The 20,834-nt window shown below is 24.4% G+C and overlaps 1 protein-coding gene across 3 annotated transcripts in view; it reads left to right on the forward strand.

Moving 5' to 3' along the window:
- Positions 1-20,834, forward strand: part of LOC111639281 (potassium voltage-gated channel protein Shaker-like) — a 135,552-nt gene that overhangs the window by 70,733 nt on the left and 43,985 nt on the right. For 2 of the 3 annotated variants that reach the window (XM_023385117.1, XM_023385121.1), the window contains one exon: positions 5,026-7,148. The exons of the other annotated variant lie outside the window; for it this stretch is intronic. The gene's annotated coding sequence lies outside the window, so the exon portion shown is untranslated. Of the gene's footprint in view, positions 1-5,025; positions 7,149-20,834 lie in introns of those variants that run through there. 3 annotated transcript variants of the gene reach the window in all.

The following is a 20,834-nucleotide window of genomic DNA, read 5'->3' on the forward strand; positions in this document are numbered from 1 at the left end:
AATGTTATTTGTTTAATTATTGTACGATATAACGAATAAAATATCTAATTATTCTTTATATAATGTTTTACTATATAGCCCAGAAAATTGTTTTTCGCCCCCAAAATATAAATTGTTAGTAATCGCCCCGTCAACATGGAAAAATGCCCACATGGGGGCGATATCGCCCCCGTTGTGAAACACTGTTCTATGGTCTTTCCCTTCTTTTATATCTAAACAGTCAATCCATCATTTACATTCTAGATCTCTTCTACATTTTTATCATTCTATTTTTCATGAATCATTCCTCTTCCTTAAGTATACAAGTCATTAAGTCTTTATGTACCCAAACACAAATTCTTAAATATACAAATCTATTTATTTCAATTTCTGTTTTTTTACCGGTTCAGCCAGGAAATCTATTCACACATTTAAAACTTAACTCTTCGAATGAATGGTTAAAATATTTTATATATTAATCTCTAAATTTTTTTAACTTCAAATTATTTCTATTGTTGTATTTTACAATTTAAAATTTATAGCCGTGATAATTTCTGTGATAATTTTTAGTTACATATATGGAATCGAGAGTTATCAGTATGAAAAAATAATTAAAAAAAACAGCTAATAGCTAATCACAAAACATCGCTAAACGTGGTTTTTATTTCCTTCTTGGAATATTCGCACTTAGCTCGAATAACGATAAAAAGCGACGACGAGAAGAGGGCGAAAATATGTCGCCTGACCTGTAGGCCATTATTTCATTTTCATTAAATCCTAATTATTTTGTTCACTTCGACTCTTTTCCTCACATATATTGAATTATACATAAATATATATAATAAAACGATAATAAAATAGCAGCTGAAAATCTGAACCTTGAAAATACAATGAATACGAATGTGAATTGATCTAAATATAATTTTAAATAGCATTTCAATAACTATTTACATCAAATTTTTTCACCCTCTTTGAAGCTTAATAACTCCTGCGCTTTTTGTCGGAAATTTCTGAAATTTTGCAGGGAGGTTTGGATATTAAGGGGATTGATGCTATAGTTTGGTGATGAATGGCCGAAGGATGGGAGGTCACGTATTATATCTCGAGTGGGATCAGACTTAATGAAGATTTTACTCGCTATTAACATTCACAACTTTTTTTTTTTTTATAAAACTTGTATATACGCTCAAAATTCAGCTTTTTGCCATTTATAATAATTAATATAAAATGTTTTAAAATAAAATGTCATAATAGATGAATCACATACAATTTTAACTTTATTGCTGTGAAATTTACGCAATCCGTTGTTGGATTTTTTATGACAGTTTGCCATTCCTGACTCCATTCATAATGAAGAGGATACAAAATTTAAAAGCACAATTTCGAATTTTTACTTTAGATTTTGTTCAAATAATATTTTCCACAAACTTTTGTGATCAAATTTAGTGAACTATATTTTTATAGTCAGTATTAATACTAATTTTGTTCATGACACCTCAAATGTTGTATGGAATATTTAAAATTCAAATATAACACATTTACCACTAAAAAATCTACAAAAAAGTCTTCGGCTTGCTCTATTAATCAAAATATAGTATTTTCATTAATAAATGTCTACGAAAGTCAACTAGTTGTATTATTTAAAATCACAATATTATGACTTAATATACAGTGAATTTTAAAGTAAGGATATAATAAAATTTCTTTACAAAAATAAACGTATTCAAATTTTAAGTCTTCGTAATGCTTCAAATGACACAATTTCTTTGATGTCAGTTCTAATGATTTTTGAAGCATCTAATATTAAATGTCAAATTTCTGAAAATAAAAAACACACCAAAAAGTATCAAAAGAAAATAAGCTGTATTGAAATTCATTGAATTTCTGCATATTAATTAATTGTGTAAGGCAAATATAGATTAATTATTTTTGTTCACATAAGCTAATAATAAGTAATAACGAAATTGAATATAATTATTTACTATTTCTCTACTAATGAACAATGACATAATACTAAAAGTAAAAGTAATATCATAATGATGATGATGAATAATACAGAATTAAAAAATATGGGTTGTAGCTACGAATAATTATAAGGATTACTTATTTTCATATTCCTTATTATGTATTAAAAAACATGTTGAAAATAAGTTATTTTTACAGAAGGTGTTATGCTAAATGATTAAATTTATTTTAATTTAAAGTAATATAATGCTTTAGTATAAAATAAATGAATAGATAAAATTATTTAAATATTCGTAATGATGATTATTTTGGAAACTTTCAGTGTGTATAGCAGTTCATTACCATACGGTTTCAATTTGAATGAAAATATACGGCATTGCATAGTAGAATTAAATACAAAAATTCAATTTATCTGCAGTTTAGAAGATAACATTATGACTGCAGAAGGCTTACTAAAACTTTTTTGAAACACTTTATCATGATTGAAGACTGTGTAGAAAGCAAATTGTTAAGAGTTAGTAGAAACTAGTTAAACAAATTTGCAAAAGTAGTTCTTCATTAAATGTTTAAAGTATCTTAATTAATATCGGTTGTATATCATTTTTCTATTTAAATCAACCATTATCGAATATATGAATTTCTTTCAGTTTTGGAATGATAATATTTCTGTGAATTATAATTACTTGTATTTTGTGTAATTTAAAATAAAATCATGTAGTATTAGAGAAAATTATTAGAACTTTCCATAATTAAGGTTCAACTTTTCAACTTCTGGAAAGATTGTGTTAGCATTAGTCACCAAACCCAGTTTTACAAAACATTAGTTCTCACATTTTTCTCTTTTTCCTTTAACTTGTAAGAATCATTTCTACAATATTTTTAAAATTTTATCTATTTTTTAATTTCAATATAGATTAAAATTTGTCGACTAAAAATTTACTTGCTTTCCTATTTAAAACTGAACCTTATGAATATTGCAATTATCGGACTGTTTTTCACTTAATGAAAAAAATTCGTATTTTGATTGATAAAAATAAGAAAACCATAAACTTAAATTTAGAATTTTGACATAATAGGAAAAATATTTGCAATAATAATATATAATTTCACAGAAAGACATTGTTTTATATACAGTAGAGCATCGATTATCCGACTCAATTGGAGACTCAGGTTGATCGGATAACTGAAAAAATCGGATAACCGAAAAGAAGGAAAAAATACATTATTAGTATAGTATATTAGGATATTATATTATCCCATGTAATTAGTTTATTAGTATATCGCTATTAATCAACTTTGCTTGAAATTTCATTTATTTTGAATTTTCATTGATGTTTAGCCTAACAATTTTTTTTAAAATAATAATCGTCGCTATTGTATCGTTAAAAATTTTTTTTATATTATTTTATTGCTCACGAAACAAACAACCACTCATAATTAGAAAATTAAGTCTCGTTTAAATATTGTCTCCCTTCAATGGTCGAGCCGTTGATGCCAGCTAAAACACGCAAAATTTAACAAAAATAATATTAAAGTAGCCAAGACATAGCCAAATATTGTAATGCCACATCACTAGCGGACATTTGAAATTTGCCGACTAGAACGGTCGGTTAACCGATGTGAAGGTTAATCGGGGGTCGGATAATCGATGCTCTACTGTATTGCAATAGTAGAAATGTGAATAAAATCGAAAGTTGGAATTACCAACATTTTAATTTATATTTATGATCATATCATTTTCACATTGTAAAAATTTGTTAATTACACTACCCAACATGATTTTCATCTCCGAAGAAATAAAGATGGTTTCTTGTCACTTCCGATGCCTACATTTCGAAAATCAGCAAGAAAATATCCCATATCATAGTTTTTTAGATATTAAAACCCCTAGTCACGATACAATATTTGGTAACCCATAGAATCAGCTATCTGTGCATATACACATATAAAATAGATGGTACAATACCATCGATATTAAGAATTAATACTGTAGAAAGTGAAATAAAACAAGCAGCTGAAAGTTAAAACTGATACATCACATTCCTAAACTAGATTAGTTTTAAACCGAAACTGAATTTCGTTGCTACGGTTTTGTAACAATTTGTTGAGATTTCTTTGACAAATAGCATTTGAATAAATCTTCATTTACACTCAACAAATTCATTTTATCTTCAGATTTTAATGAGAATATGTAGCAACCATAATCGGACAGACTACAGTAATTTCTGCTATTTGAGATGCCAGGTATAGTCGGCATAGTCAGTCATCCAAAATAGGAATATGTCTTCACTGATTTGTTAACGGCCAAAAAATAAGTGACACTTTTTTTACTCTGTTATTTTATTTTATTCCATTTTCATTTTACCATGTGTTATAAAAATTACATTTAAAAAAATACAGTATTAAAATATGAATAAAGATCATATTTAGCTAGTTGAACAGCTGCTTTTGGTGCAAGACTTTTGATATCCTGCAGGATCGAAACATGGTCAGGATGTGTAAAAATGTGGATTTCCATTCTAATATATCTGACAATGTTAAAATGGTGTAAATAAAAAGATCATTTGTATCATTACACAATGATGTGCCTATATCTTTTTATCCTTGCGTGATTGAAAAATTTGAAAGTAATTTTTAAAACCAGAATAATTTTTTATTTTGAAATCAATAAATCGTTTTTTCAGACAATTAGAGTTTTCCCCTTCATCCAGCGGCTGATTACATTAAGTACAACAACAACAAAATAAAAAAAAATAATAATAACAAAATAAATATATAAAAAAAGCATTATTTTAATGCCGGATATAGAAAACTTTGTTGAGTAGTGTTATTATATCACAACTTTTAAAAATTCATTATGTTAATAATATTAATATAATAAAGATTATTGCAATAATTCAAAATTTACGGCAATTGATAAAATAATTAATTTCAAATCTAAATTATAAGACACGTACAACTTACATTAAAAATGAAAATTGCAAAAATTTATAACGTTTATGAATTTTAAAACTACAGAGATTATTTTCATAGTTGCAAATTTATATTTTTTAAATATTGATACTTTAACTGATTTTCCAGATATTAACTGAAACCATATTGGTTTCTATACAACCTATTTCATTGTAGGATGTGGACAAACACAACTTCTCTTTTTTCTACTCATCTATCATCTCTACTATTCATTGTTTTCATAGGCAAATTTCACAAAGAATGGAATAATTTGGTGTTATTGACAAGTAAGCTGAGAAGTTACATTGTATTCCAAGAACTGAGTAGCTTAAAGATTAAAAAAAGGAATTTCTTTCCGAAATTCTTATCAGAGGAATTCATATTTAAATATTTCCGATAATTTGGTTTTTCGTGCACAGAAATCAATGATATTAACTATTTTTTTTCAGTTTTCTTGCTAAGATACGATAAGTATTAATTCACTAGTCTAGTAACTTTGTAAAATGTAGTATAATCTACCTGCATGAACAAACTAAAATTAGAATTAGTATATCTTCGATATAAAATTAGACTTTTCCTACAAAAACTTTTCCCATTGTATGTATAATAGACCTTTAATGTAGTTACCATTTATATACCTTATTCAAATTGTCATTAGTAGCTGCTACATTTCTGAGCGAAACAGAGAGGGAAAGCCATAATTAATTTACTTTTAAATATTAAAAAGTATATCATTATTAATAAAACCTGTACAAAAGTTAAAACTAACCATTTATTTGTTTATAAGTTTAAAATTTGTTGTATAAGTATGGCATCGTCTCATTAAGTGCTCTTATTGGAACTTTTTGTTATCACGTAGGAAGATATCATCATATAAAAATAAATTTTAACACTGAAGTAAGCAAAGAGGATCTTAGAAAATGAGGCCAGTATGATTGTTATAATAATGTCAATATGCTTTCTTTAATAGTGTATATCGAAGTATCTAATTAATCTATGTCTATTTATTCCTCGCATTTCCAACTCATAAGATTTTTACATGAAATTTGAAATTGCCAAAATTTGTCTCCGCTGTATATATGTAATGAATATTTTCTGCAATCAAAATTTATAAAGTGCAATTAAATTATTGTATGTGCATTTTTATTCTTTGCAATATGTATTACTCGCCTAACTACTAGTATTTAATCATATATTATTTATCATTAATCTTTCTGGTAACAGGAAATGTTATCTTCTGAATTATTTTAACAAAATCATAGCTGATAGTAAATAGGCTATATAAATTCGTTATAACGAACCTTCCTTTTAACCTTCTTTTAAATATTTACTCCAAATTTTACGTATAAATCAATTAAGTTAGCATTAGTTTAAATGATCCTTCAATTATAATGAATTATAATTTTGCTTACTTCCTGATGTAAATTCTAATAACCAACCATTCAAAATGCTTGTTGATAAATTCTTCATTATTTTAAATTATTAGTTGTTTGATAGTCAGGTCATTATTTTATTTTATTAAATATTAAAATAGTAATTCTTTTTTAAAAAGAAATAATTATTGTAATAAAATCATAAACTTTTTATTTAATATGATAAGCTTTATAGTAATTCGTGCTTATAACAGAATGAAAAGTCGTCAGGTTAACATAAGTCATTGACAGTTCTATCTAATAAGATATTTAGAAAATATTGGCCATCTACCTAGAGTAGTTAACATATAAAAATGAACTAATACAAGAAAATATTTAAATTACTGAGTAAGAATCTGTAAGAATAGAAAAGTATCAAAGCTGTTGTTTTGATTAATTTTAGCTGTTGATTTTGCATTTTGAAACAAAATTTCATCTAAGAGATTATATTCATTGGTTGTAAATCCAAGAATTATGTAACTAGTGAATTACTTTAATCCTTTCTGACATGGAAGTTTCAAATTAAATCATATCGAGAATGATTTTTAATTCATTATTAATAAGCCGGATTAAATAACCCTTGTTTCGTACTGTAAATGCTCTCTCCAGGAAATATTTGAACTATTTAAATGAGAAAAATTTTATCATCAGAGAAGTGTGTTTATGTTTCAGTAAAATTGATTTTTAAATCCTAAAAAAAAATAGTTTCCATTTATAATAGTTTTGTTTTCTTAGCAACTTCATATTTTTCATATATTCAAAATAACTCGAACATATTTGTATATTATATTATTAGATATAAATGCAAAGGTTATAATTGAAACCATTGTGAGCATTCGCTATTTTCTAATACTCTTATCTTATAAAACATGTTAAAAAAATTAAATTAAATTACTTAATAGTTCATCTAATGGAAAGTAGGTAGTAATATAAGTACTGTACTTACAGTACTATAGTAGTGAAAAATGTAAATAATACCAATTTAAAAATTAATAACAGGGATTCAAATATAAAATACTTTCTAGAAAACTAAATCATACAAAAAATACCCAATATTCAAACTTCATTAGTTATATCTGTTAAAATATCAATATTTTTAATTGCAATATTAATCATAATGTTAAAGTTTACAATTCATCACAAATATATGTTATACTTATACTGTACTTCATTCTAATATTACTTATATGATTATAAAGTACTATTGACATAAATTTTTTCAGACTATATACAGACAATGAAATTTATCAATAGAAGAACTTAATAATTATAAGACTAATTTAAAAAAGTTTAAAAATTCATGGATTATCTAATAAATTTGTTATAAAATTCAAAACATACTCCTAAACAATTATTTTATTTATAGTTATTGCGAAAAGCTTAAATATTCTTATCTTGCATCAATTGTGAAAGGGTAGCTCACAACGGTTTCAAATAAAACCATTTACATTATTGGTCACTATTCTTATATACATAGCAATTATATTTATAGATATCAATATAAAGAAGTTATTAAAAACGAAAATGATGAATTTTTGCTTAGATAAGTTTATGAAATATCAGTGATATTTCATAAACTTCAATGACATTAATTTTAAAATATCCAATCTAACTACAATTATAGCTATGTACAGGTATGACATTTAATATTCTAAAAATTTAATAACATATTTTAATTTTCATCACAGAGAGAGCAAATTATTTAATTTAAACGAAGTTATGTTAAAATATCCTCTAAAATGACATAAAACATCACTTTAAAATTCATATTAGATCAATCATTTGTGCAATATTTCCTCTGCATAATTCTCTTATATTTATCGCAAGTTAATAATAATAATAATAATAATCTGAAACGGATCTATTGGCAACTTTGGCACCTTCGCAAGACAAATTGCTTAGATGAATTATTATATTTATCTGAAAAAATTATGAAGAATATTGAAAACATAGATCTCTTAGCTACACTTTTTAAGTTTCTTCTCATAATTTTTTTATTTAATAACATTATGTTTCTACTTTGTCTATTTTCAACGGTAAACAATTTTGATTGGAAATATATATAATTTCAAAACTCAAAGCGATAATATAAATTTTAAGTAACATTTTGTTTCGATTATTTTGGGAGAAATTAAACTGCGCAATTCGAAAATATGAACAAAATTATTTAAACATAAATGAAATTTATATATTGACAACTAATGAATAGTTGTCCCATCTAATGTAAAAATAACTCTAACTTCTCAATTTCAGTTTTTGCATTTGATATTTTTTTTCACGTTATTAAATTTTAATATTTTTATAAAACATCTAAAGTGTTTATAATTTTATTATTTTTGTATTATTTTTAATTTTATTTTTAATATTTGACAAAACTTTAAGTGAATTACATATTAAATGAAAGTTTGTTTCGTAGATACTAAAATTTTTCGATATTCTTCCTTGATCCGTCCTAATGATCAATGTAATGTATAACATCGAATCATGCATAATATTTATACATAAGAATATTGCAAGTCATTTCTGAAACATTATGAATATTTGCAGTTAATAAAGAAAGAATTAATGCAATATTCTCATTATGCACGATATTCTATTTATATTCTCTTATAAATAGAGTGTCATGTAATTTATACTGCTTTGTATTAAGTAGTGTATTCTATAAAAGTTATATACGAGTCAATTACAATATTACAATTATGAAAAACAAAACAGTTGCACATAATGATGAACTCTTATATGCATCAATAATATATTTTAGGAAACAAAGTTACACATGAAAACGTCACTTGAAGTGAAAATGAATTAGTTCATTCCTTTTTTAATAAAAAGAAAAAACTGATCTCTAAGGTTCCTTTTTTGTATGCCGAGGTCAACAAAGTATTTAATAACCCTTACGTACAATAGTATAAGTTGACTGATGGCAGGAGTGACCGTATTAAATAGTTCATTTTTAGAACTTTCGCTTCTGTTCTATTCTTTTAGATGGTATTTTTTATTTTATTTCCCATATATTCCACTTTTAATATACTTTAACATTATTTTAATACTACTTATCTGAGATGAGGCTCTCTTTAAAACCAAACTATTTCTGACGTTCAGAAAATATCATATTTGTGCCAAAATAATCATTTTAAAATAGAATTGTTTTTACTGACAAAATTCGATTTTAAAGTGTCAAATATAAAGCAAATTTATAAAATATTTAATAATTGAAGGTAGGCTATACATCGAACAATAAAAATGTAAATTTTAGTATGTATCATAAAATATATTAAGAAACTCATCCAGTTTCAAAACAGCCAAATTAACTACAGTATTCAATTTCTAATTGTTTTAAATAACGTCTATGTTCACATAATGTTACGATTAAAGAACTATCCTTAAGGTTCGTTATAACAAAATTTTTGTTGTAATTTGCAGAAATATCATAAATGTTTTAATGATGTATTTCAGATACATATTTTTTTTTAGTACTTTTTATAAATGTTTCTGTTTTAATGAAAAATTTCTTTATTCCGACCATTTTTAAGGTATGTCGCGTCTATATATATATTAAAATGTATATAAAATTTTAAATAAAATACTAATTTAAGAAAAATGCACAATTGGCAATAATATTTTTTATATAGAAATTCTGTATACTTTAAAACCCTTACAATTTTTCTAATATTCATCGTATAGTAACCATGCAGAGGACCTATATTCTCTTCATTATAAATAATTATTTAATTTAATTTATAATTAACTTTCATATGAAAATCCAATTATTAATATCGGTTTAAATTACATGAAATATTTCAAATATTATAAAATAATAAATAAAATATGTATATTAATTAGCAATTTTCAAAACGTTAGAAAACTGAGAAAGTTCAATGTTGTTGAATATCTTACACCAAAAATTTATTTGAATTTCTTTTGAAGAATATTATGATATAACTAGTTATTTTTTAAAAAAAAGCATAAAATTTTATTTAAAAAAATTGACAAATATCAGATTATTTTATGCTGTAAGAAACTAATCCTGAAATTTTGACAGCATTGTGAAATATTTGGAAAAATGCTAAAATATCCAGAAATTATAATTATAATAATATTTATAGTAATAGCACTCTTAGTTTCAAACCTGAGACAACGCTTTTAATTCTGTTTGTTTTTCTTCTAATAATTGATTTGTTTACAGGCAATTTTTTAAATTACATTTCAACATTACTTTTCGAAATGCTTCATACAATAGCTCATTTTGGATTTTACATGAAAGAATTTTTTCATTTCTTTGATATTCTTATTGTTCTAATGAAATGATATTTTTAGGATTATATTGTCTATACTAGCACTTGAGAATTTGACTCATATGACAGCACATGAGTTAATTCTATAATAATTCTATACGTGTATAGAACCTAATTCTGTGGAACTTTATTAGTTTTGCAGTAGTAAAATTTCATATGTATTATTTTTTAAATTTCGTTTAAAAGAAATCGTAATGTTTGACTATTTACATTAAAATATTTATGAAAACAACAAAATAGATCGAGTTTGTAGTTTAATTCATTATCCAGAATGCTAATATGTTGACTAATTATAAAACTATAAACATTTCTAAGAAAAATAACTAAATAAATAGTAAACTAAATCAAAAATATCCAGTAAAATCATTTGAGACTATGATAATATCGTAATCTTGTACGAATATTATTACATTGTTGTTCTGAGTTAACTCCCATACACATATAACAAAAGATTTTTATGCTTAACATAATACAATAAGATATCTGATAGCATGAGTTAAAAACTAAAATTGTGCTGTAGCATTTAAATTTTAAACGATTTGAATGGCTTTTAAATGCTTAAATGAAGAAAATTGTTTATTAGAATCCTTATATCTTATATCCTTAGAATCCTAAATATAATTAGAATCCTTATGTTCATAGATTTGGGGAAATAGACTCATATCAGTTATTTTATTTGAAACAAAATTTTAAGTTACCATATAGATGTAGGTTATTATTCTAAGTCAAATTTTAAATTTAATCGTTAAGACTATAATATAATACTGTAATTAAAATAACAACCTAATTTTCTTTTGCAAAAGTTAGAATACTTCTCAACAAAAAATATTTTTTCAACTTTTATGATTAATAACTATGTATAAATACATATAAATATACTTAACGGTATCACATCATAATTGTAAATCACAACATCATATATAGAAAATTAAAAGTTTACAGTTAAAATAAAATATATATTATTTGTAAACTCTCTTTCTCTTACATTTTTATTGCATATTTATAGTTTATTGTATATATTATTGTTAAAATTATATACTCTTACTATTGATTAAAACGTAACTGAAGAAATAATAAAATTTATTATCTAATTGTTCTTAAATTATTCATTATATTTATCGTGGAAGAAATTTCTGGAATTGTTTGAAATATTTTTCGTCATTCTTAATTAGAAGTATGTATTTATAGCACCATAACTTTATACTTAAATCTTTAATAAAATCAAAATAACGTTTAAATTTATTATGCATCTAAATCAGCAATACTTCAAAATCATAAAATATTCCAAGAAATATTTTTACTTTTAGAATTATTGAATTCAATTTCAGAAAGAGAGAAAAAGAAGCACATTTATTCATCGTTTTAATCATCGTTTTACATATAATTCGTACTTAATGCAAAATTTATAAATGCAAGCAACTCTTCAACAATATTGAGTCTGAAATAAATTTTTACGTTGCTGTATTTAAGACACACACATATATATATATATTGTAAAGGTTATTATACTGTACATAGACTGTACTAGTACATAGCCTTTTATCCTTTCTCCTGAACAATTTTTTATGATAAGCATTTTATAGTGTTAATTTCCATTAACAAATAAATCGAATGAATTCATTTCTTTTATATTTGTATAGCCTATTCAAAATTTAAGCTCAAACAATTTCAGAAATATTTTTATACAAAAATATTATAATTATTATAATAATGTTAAAATTTTGTACTTAGAAAATAAATTTATAATTTTAATTTTTAATTTGCACTATTAATTTTTGCACTTAATGATTTTATATCATAAACGAAATGAATGAATAATACAGTTATTATAAATTCCGCCATTTTAAAAATATTACCATAACAAGAATTTTAATTTTTAAAATATTGGTTTCTGAAAAAAATTATAGCCAAATGTGCATTTTTGACTGAATCTGTAATGTGTATAGAATTATTATTTAATGTTCATACTTATGAATGAGCATTTGTGCATAGGATATTTGTTTAGAGTTGATATAGGGAAGTCAGCCCTAATATTCCGACACAATGTCTAATCTAATTCAAGAAACATATTCCAAAACGTGAATTCATATTTCATATGGTTTTGATGAATTTAAAATATTTTCTGGATACAGGATCAAATAAATAAATCAATATTGACTTGATTTCCCAGTGTCATCTCTGATTCAATTGTCCTATTTGTATTTTGTTACAAGCTCTGAATCTTGAATCTTGTATATATTTATTCCGCGATTTAATTTCTTGCCTTATATTTAAAAGAAAATGATATGCTATTGCCTTATATCTGAAAATAAACTAAAAATACAATAAAATATAAAAAATATAAGTGGTGGTCTCACGACTGAAAAGTTTCAGCCGTCCGCTGGAAATTGTCATGATTTTCAAAACTATTTTACATTGTCCTTCTTTCTAATCTTTAGTCCAATGTCTGTTATGCAAAATGTGATATCCATCAAACATATCGGGGAATAAGTGAATTTTTTTATGTGGTTTTATTACCACTTGGTATTCCCTTTCTTGCACTGTATATATTTTAGTCCAAAACTGTAAATAACGCGATGAAAAATAAAAGTTACAGTTTGTTTTATCAAAATTATTGTTTGAATTTATTTTAAACTAATCATTTTCATTTTAATAGACTGTCAAACTTATATAATATAAGCATAAATATATTTTCCACCAAATAAATTTTATCTTCTTAAAGACTAAGATGGCTTTAGATTTCATAATTTGAACTCTAAAATTAATTATTTATTTAAGTTGCAATTATTCAACAAAAAGAATTTTAAATTATAAGATTACGATTATTTACAAACTAACAGGCAAATAATTAAGTGAAAATTTTAATTTTTTATCTACAAAGATAAAAATCGGAATTTACTTTAAAAAATAAAAAATGTCTATTTTACTACGAAACATCATCATTTTGTATAAGCAATTATTTATTTATTTATGACAGAAAAAATCGAGTTGAAATTCAATAAATCAATTCTTGTAATGCTTATAGTTATTTTATGTTTATATTTGTTAAAATTTTCTTTTATATTTTAATTTTTATATTTTATTGAGATTTATTAAACGAACATTCAAATTTCGAGTATGCTAGATTGTGATAAATATTTCCATGAATCATAATATAGGCCTATTTGTTGGATTAAAGCTTTCTATTTTGTAACTGTGAAAAAACATTAATGATTTTATTAAACGCTAAACAGAGTAAATAAAAAATGCTTATAATTGAATTTTTCAGATACATTAATTAAAACTTCTTCGCCATAAAATAATGAACTATAAAATACAGGGTATATCAGAATGACATTTTAAAAATTTGGGAAATTGTAGAGGATGAAATTTTGAACGTTTTGATATAAGGAACCCACAGCCGGAAATATAATATAAAGTTTCTACAGCGGTAGGAAGTGCTTGACCGCCCTTCACTTTGGTAGCTACCCTTCCGTCCATTGACGTCATGTTATTGTTCTTGACTTCTTCCTCTGAGGTTATGTAAAGTCCCTTGTGTACGCAACAACTGTAGGAACAGTTCATGAGCTTACGGAGCGCATCTTTACAGCATTTAATACCATCAGAGGAGAGCGTGGCATCTTACACAGAGTCGGACAAAACATGGTTGTCGTTGCACATTATGTAACGAAGTTGGTGTCCGTCACATTGACCATTTACGCTAAAGTAGTGCAGCCACTGATTCGATGTACAGTTTAATTATACTCTACCGTTTTGTCAATAAAACTTGTAATAAATACTGTATTCTGCTGTTTCATTCAGCATACCGAATGCAAAGTGCAAAGTGCTGTAGAAACTTTATATCACATTTCCGGCTATGGGTTCCTGATATCAAAACGTTCAAAATTTCATCCTCTATAATCCCCCAATTTTTAAAACGTCATTCTGATACGCCTTGTATATTTAAAAAGTTTAATGTAACTTTTTTAAATCCCTTATTAGGCCACTCTTGTCAAGAAATATTCATTTTTTTTAAATTTTAACAAACATAATACGCAGATAACAGGCAATCCTGGCCTTACTTCATTATCCATACATCATTAATATGATAAAATTTGCTTTTTTATATTCAGATATTTTATTGATATTTTATAATCTCAAAATAAAATATAAGCATTATGTTTTGGACTTCTGAAATGAAAAATAAAACAAAAAATACTGGGCGACGGAACGGAACTGTTCTTTATTTCATGAATGAGGCAGTCGACTAACGTATGTTTTATATTACATATTATTCAAATGTAACAATTATAAGGTATTGAACAAAATAAGTGTTCGATCTCGAGTGAATCTCCTTCAATAATGAATCGTTTTTCGTATAGTCATATTGAAATGATTAATTTAAGAAATTATACATTATAAAATATTTAGGACCAATATCACTCGTATATCACTAAGCTATAAAACTGATTTTCTAGTTCATGACGGTTTTGACATTATTCAAATTAAATCATCTCGCCGAAGTTATTATATAGAGAACCTAATATAAATATATTTTTTTTCAAATCATTATTTCTGTTTTTAGAAACCACATCAAATTTAGAAAGTATATTATTTTGTTCAAATAGATTATAATAAGAAATAAATCACTTCTATCAAACAGCATTTATGCTAAAATTCCATTGCTTTTTTCTCAGTATTATCCAAAACTTTCCATAAAAATTTATACAAATAAAGTAACATCTATTTCATATAATAATTTAATAATTACAATAATAAACTCACAACTAGTATTTACACTTGCTAAAGTTTGATGAAACTAAATATTTACAAGTATGCACAAATAAGCATTAAACACTAATGATGAATCGATTTTAAATAAAGGTAATCGAAGTTTCTTATAGCTAATATATTTTTTAACTTTATGTGAGATTTTATGTTATATTTGTCGATTCTGTAATCATGTTTTGTTTTATAAAGTACCTCGTAATATGGCTAATGTTGATGATATTGACAATTGTTAGCGATGGACATAATTCGTATGGAAAACGAAAGATTGCGTTAAGCATAGTCGCTCTCTTAGATGTGTCTCTTGAAAAGTCTAGACAGTTGTTGTTGGAGAAAAGGCCCAAAAAACTACGTGGAGCCACCATTTCTGGAAATTATGTTGTTTGTTTGAAAAACGCGCTTCTTATTTCATTCAGGTGGGATTGCATTTACTCCCATGTCTTATTAACACTTGAAATTAACAGATAATTTCAATTGTTTGATAGCTTGATATGCAATTTTCTATGATGATTTAAGTACATTTACCGAAATTTAGTTTACTTTAATCAATAACAGACTTTTTAAGACTATTTGAAAAATTACTCATGTTGTTCGGTGACTGGTCAATTCTTTCCCAAGAAGTCGACCCAAAGGCAATTTTCCGTGAAACTTCTTCTCCAGGCAATTTTTTCCATACAACTCTTCCCCAAAAATCTTCTCCGAACAATTTTTCTTTGGATAATTCTTCCCCAGACATTTCCTCTCCGGACAATTCTTTCCCAGATAATTTTTCCACATGCAGTTCTACCTCTGACAACTTATTAAAAAGTTTTCTCCAGAAGATTTTTCGCTCCAAAAATTATTCTCTAGACAATTTTCTACCATATATTTTTCCTTGAACATTTTTTCTTCAAAATATTATTTACCTTAATAATCTNAAATACTAATTATTCTTCTTCTTCTTTAAATAAATATTCTAGAATGACTTTAACTTTTGCAAGCTAATATTATTTTCAGATAACGAAAATCACATTTCTGCTACTCCTATATTTAAATTGAATACTATTGTATTTAATTATTTTAAATGCCGATGGATTTAATCACTGGTAGTTTTTGTTTTGTTAATTATAAATGACCAAGATTAAAATTATCAGGGTATATTACACACAATTTTTTAAAATCGTATTTTGATTGGAAGAATCAGCAAAATAATTTTTTAACAAAATTTTTTAAAAAATGAAAGTTTTCAAATGAAAAAATGTGTAAAGCTTATATTTAGTAAAAAAATCAATTTAATATTCAATACATAACGAAATATAAAAATAGTAGAGTTTAAAAATCAATTTTATTCATTTTTTTTCTTGTTTATTTCATACTCATTTTCAAATTATATGTAATATATAAATATATACGAGAACCATGCAGTTCTACCTCTGACAACTTATTAAAAAGTTTTCTCCAGAAGATTTTTCGCTCCAAAAATTATTCTCTAGACAATTTTCTACCATATATTTTTCCTTGAACATTTTTTCTTCAAAATATTATTTACCTTAATAATCTTTCGAAATATTTAATTATTCTTATTAATAAATCGTCATTAAATACAGAATGCCTTAGAAACGATATCACTGTGCCAAATAGAGAGTAAAATTACTCAATTGCATCTTCTATGATATGATACAACATTTTATCATAGGTTATAAGTATCTTTGAATTATAATAAAAATTAATAACTAATAATGCTGATAATAATAAATTAGTTCAGTGGCATAAAGTTGGATTGTTGGTATGTACTGTACAGTACATATAAGATTCGGAGAATTAGCAGGAAACAATTGCAAAGGACGAATTGTCTGAGGAAGAACTGACATGGAACCGGTTGTTTATATAGTCATCCCTGCTCATAATAGCTGCAGGTGACCATATTGAAGATAATAAACTTCTCCATTTGTCTAAAATGTTTACAGTGATGTAAGCATAAAAAAAAGATATTTTATACTGTTATCATTTTCATTTACAAAAAAAATTGATTATTTGTTTCCTAAATATCAATAATTTGATTCTTTACTTTTAAAAAAACAAAAAATTATAGTGATTTTTGATAAGCAATTCTTTCATTCTCATTGACTCTAAAACAATATTTCTTGTTGGTTAATGGCTGAAAAAATTTTGAGGGAAGGGAAATTTTAGTCATATTAACTTCCTTTAATATGGCAAAAAATTAGATTGGTAGAAAGAAGCTGTTTTCTATGGTTCCAAACGAATGAAAGGTCTATTTTTCCCTATAATAAAAAAAAACAAATTACAAATTACATTATCCCACAAAGAGTTTATGAAAATTCCATAAAATAAGACATGGAAAATTTAGCATAGCCATATCCGTATCCTATCCGTTACCTAATATATATCAATGTATTTAGATGTATCTTTTTGATTCTATAACTTTTGCTAAAATAGATATACTCTTACTTCCTTCAATATATAAATTATTATATAATAAATAAATAAAATTTTATATAACAAATTTACTATTTTATTGAATACATATAAAAATTATTAATTGGCGTTTATAGGGGAGATCGGGGCAACTTCGGCATGCGGGGCAAGTTTGTCAAGCGCTTTTTTTAAAAAACAAATTAAAAGGAAACTTTGGTNTTGAAGGTAGGCTATACATCGAACAATAAAAATGTAAATTTTAGTATGTATCATAAAATATATTAAGAAACTCATCCAGTTTCAAAACAGCCAAATTAACTACAGTATTCAATTTCTAATTGTTTTAAATAACGTCTATGTTCACATAATGTTACGATTAAAGAACTATCCTTAAGGTTCGTTATAACAAAATTTTTGTTGTAATTTGCAGAAATATCATAAATGTTTTAATGATGTATTTCAGATACATATTTTTTTTTAGTACTTTTTATAAATGTTTCTGTTTTAATGAAAAATTTCTTTATTCCGACCATTTTTAAGGTATGTCGCGTCTATATATATATTAAAATGTATATAAAATTTTAAATAAAATACTAATTTAAGAAAAATGCACAATTGGCAATAATATTTTTTATATAGAAATTCTGTATACTTTAAAACCCTTACAATTTTTCTAATATTCATCGTATAGTAACCATGCAGAGGACCTATATTCTCTTCATTATAAATAATTATTTAATTTAATTTATAATTAACTTTCATATGAAAATCCAATTATTAATATCGGTTTAAATTACATGAAATATTTCAAATATTATAAAATAATAAATAAAATATGTATATTAATTAGCAATTTTCAAAACGTTAGAAAACTGAGAAAGTTCAATGTTGTTGAATATCTTACACCAAAAATTTATTTGAATTTCTTTTGAAGAATATTATGATATAACTAGTTATTTTTTAAAAAAAAGCATAAAATTTTATTTAAAAAAATTGACAAATATCAGATTATTTTATGCTGTAAGAAACTAATCCTGAAATTTTGACAGCATTGTGAAATATTTGGAAAAATGCTAAAATATCCAGAAATTATAATTATAATAATATTTATAGTAATAGCACTCTTAGTTTCAAACCTGAGACAACGCTTTTAATTCTGTTTGTTTTTCTTCTAATAATTGATTTGTTTACAGGCAATTTTTTAAATTACATTTCAACATTACTTTTCGAAATGCTTCATACAATAGCTCATTTTGGATTTTACATGAAAGAATTTTTTCATTTCTTTGATATTCTTATTGTTCTAATGAAATGATATTTTTAGGATTATATTGTCTATACTAGCACTTGAGAATTTGACTCATATGACAGCACATGAGTTAATTCTATAATAATTCTATACGTGTATAGAACCTAATTCTGTGGAACTTTATTAGTTTTGCAGTAGTAAAATTTCATATGTATTATTTTTTAAATTTCGTTTAAAAGAAATCGTAATGTTTGACTATTTACATTAAAATATTTATGAAAACAACAAAATAGATCGAGTTTGTAGTTTAATTCATTATCCAGAATGCTAATATGTTGACTAATTATAAAACTATAAACATTTCTAAGAAAAATAACTAAATAAATAGTAAACTAAATCAAAAATATCCAGTAAAATCATTTGAGACTATGATAATATCGTAATCTTGTACGAATATTATTACATTGTTGTTCTGAGTTAACTCCCATACACATATAACAAAAGATTTTTATGCTTAACATAATACAATAAGATATCTGATAGCATGAGTTAAAAACTAAAATTGTGCTGTAGCATTTAAATTTTAAACGATTTGAATGGCTTTTAAATGCTTAAATGAAGAAAATTGTTTATTAGAATCCTTATATCTTATATCCTTAGAATCCTAAATATAATTAGAATCCTTATGTTCATAGATTTGGGGAAATAGACTCATATCAGTTATTTTATTTGAAACAAAATTTTAAGTTACCATATAGATGTAGGTTATTATTCTAAGTCAAATTTTAAATTTAATCGTTAAGACTATAATATAATACTGTAATTAAAATAACAACCTAATTTTCTTTTGCAAAAGTTAGAATACTTCTCAACAAAAAATATTTTTTCAACTTTTATGATTAATAACTATGTATAAATACATATAAATATACTTAACGGTATCACATCATAATTGTAAATCACAACATCATATATAGAAAATTAAAAGTTTACAGTTAAAATAAAATATATATTATTTGTAAACTCTCTTTCTCTTACATTTTTATTGCATATTTATAGTTTATTGTATATATTATTGTTAAAATTATATACTCTTACTATTGATTAAAACGTAACTGAAGAAATAATAAAATTTATTATCTAATTGTTCTTAAATTATTCATTATATTTATCGTGGAAGAAATTTCTGGAATTGTTTGAAATATTTTTCGTCATTCTTAATTAGAAGTATGTATTTATAGCACCATAACTTTATACTTAAATCTTTAATAAAATCAAAATAACGTTTAAATTTATTATGCATCTAAATCAGCAATACTTCAAAATCATAAAATATTCCAAGAAATATTTTTACTTTTAGAATTATTGAATTCAATTTCAGAAAGAGAGAAAAAGAAGCACATTTATTCATCGTTTTAATCATCGTTTTACATATAATTCGTACTTAATGCAAAATTTATAAATGCAAGCAACTCTTCAACAATATTGAGTCTGAAATAAATTTTTACGTTGCTGTATTTAAGACACACACATATATATATATATTGTAAAGGTTATTATACTGTACATAGACTGTACTAGTACATAGCCTTTTATCCTTTCTCCTGAACAATTTTTTATGATAAGCATTTTATAGTGTTAATTTCCATTAACAAATAAATCGAATGAATTCATTTCTTTTATATTTGTATAGCCTATTCAAAATTTAAGCTCAAACAATTTCAGAAATATTTTTATACAAAAATATTATAATTATTATAATAATGTTAAAATTTTGTACTTAGAAAATAAATTTATAAT

The sequence above is a fragment of the Centruroides sculpturatus genome, unplaced genomic scaffold, assembly GCF_000671375.1.
Source record: "Centruroides sculpturatus isolate CEXI.00-Female unplaced genomic scaffold, Cexi_2.0 scaffold1125, whole genome shotgun sequence".
Taxonomy (NCBI): domain Eukaryota; kingdom Metazoa; phylum Arthropoda; class Arachnida; order Scorpiones; family Buthidae; genus Centruroides; species Centruroides sculpturatus.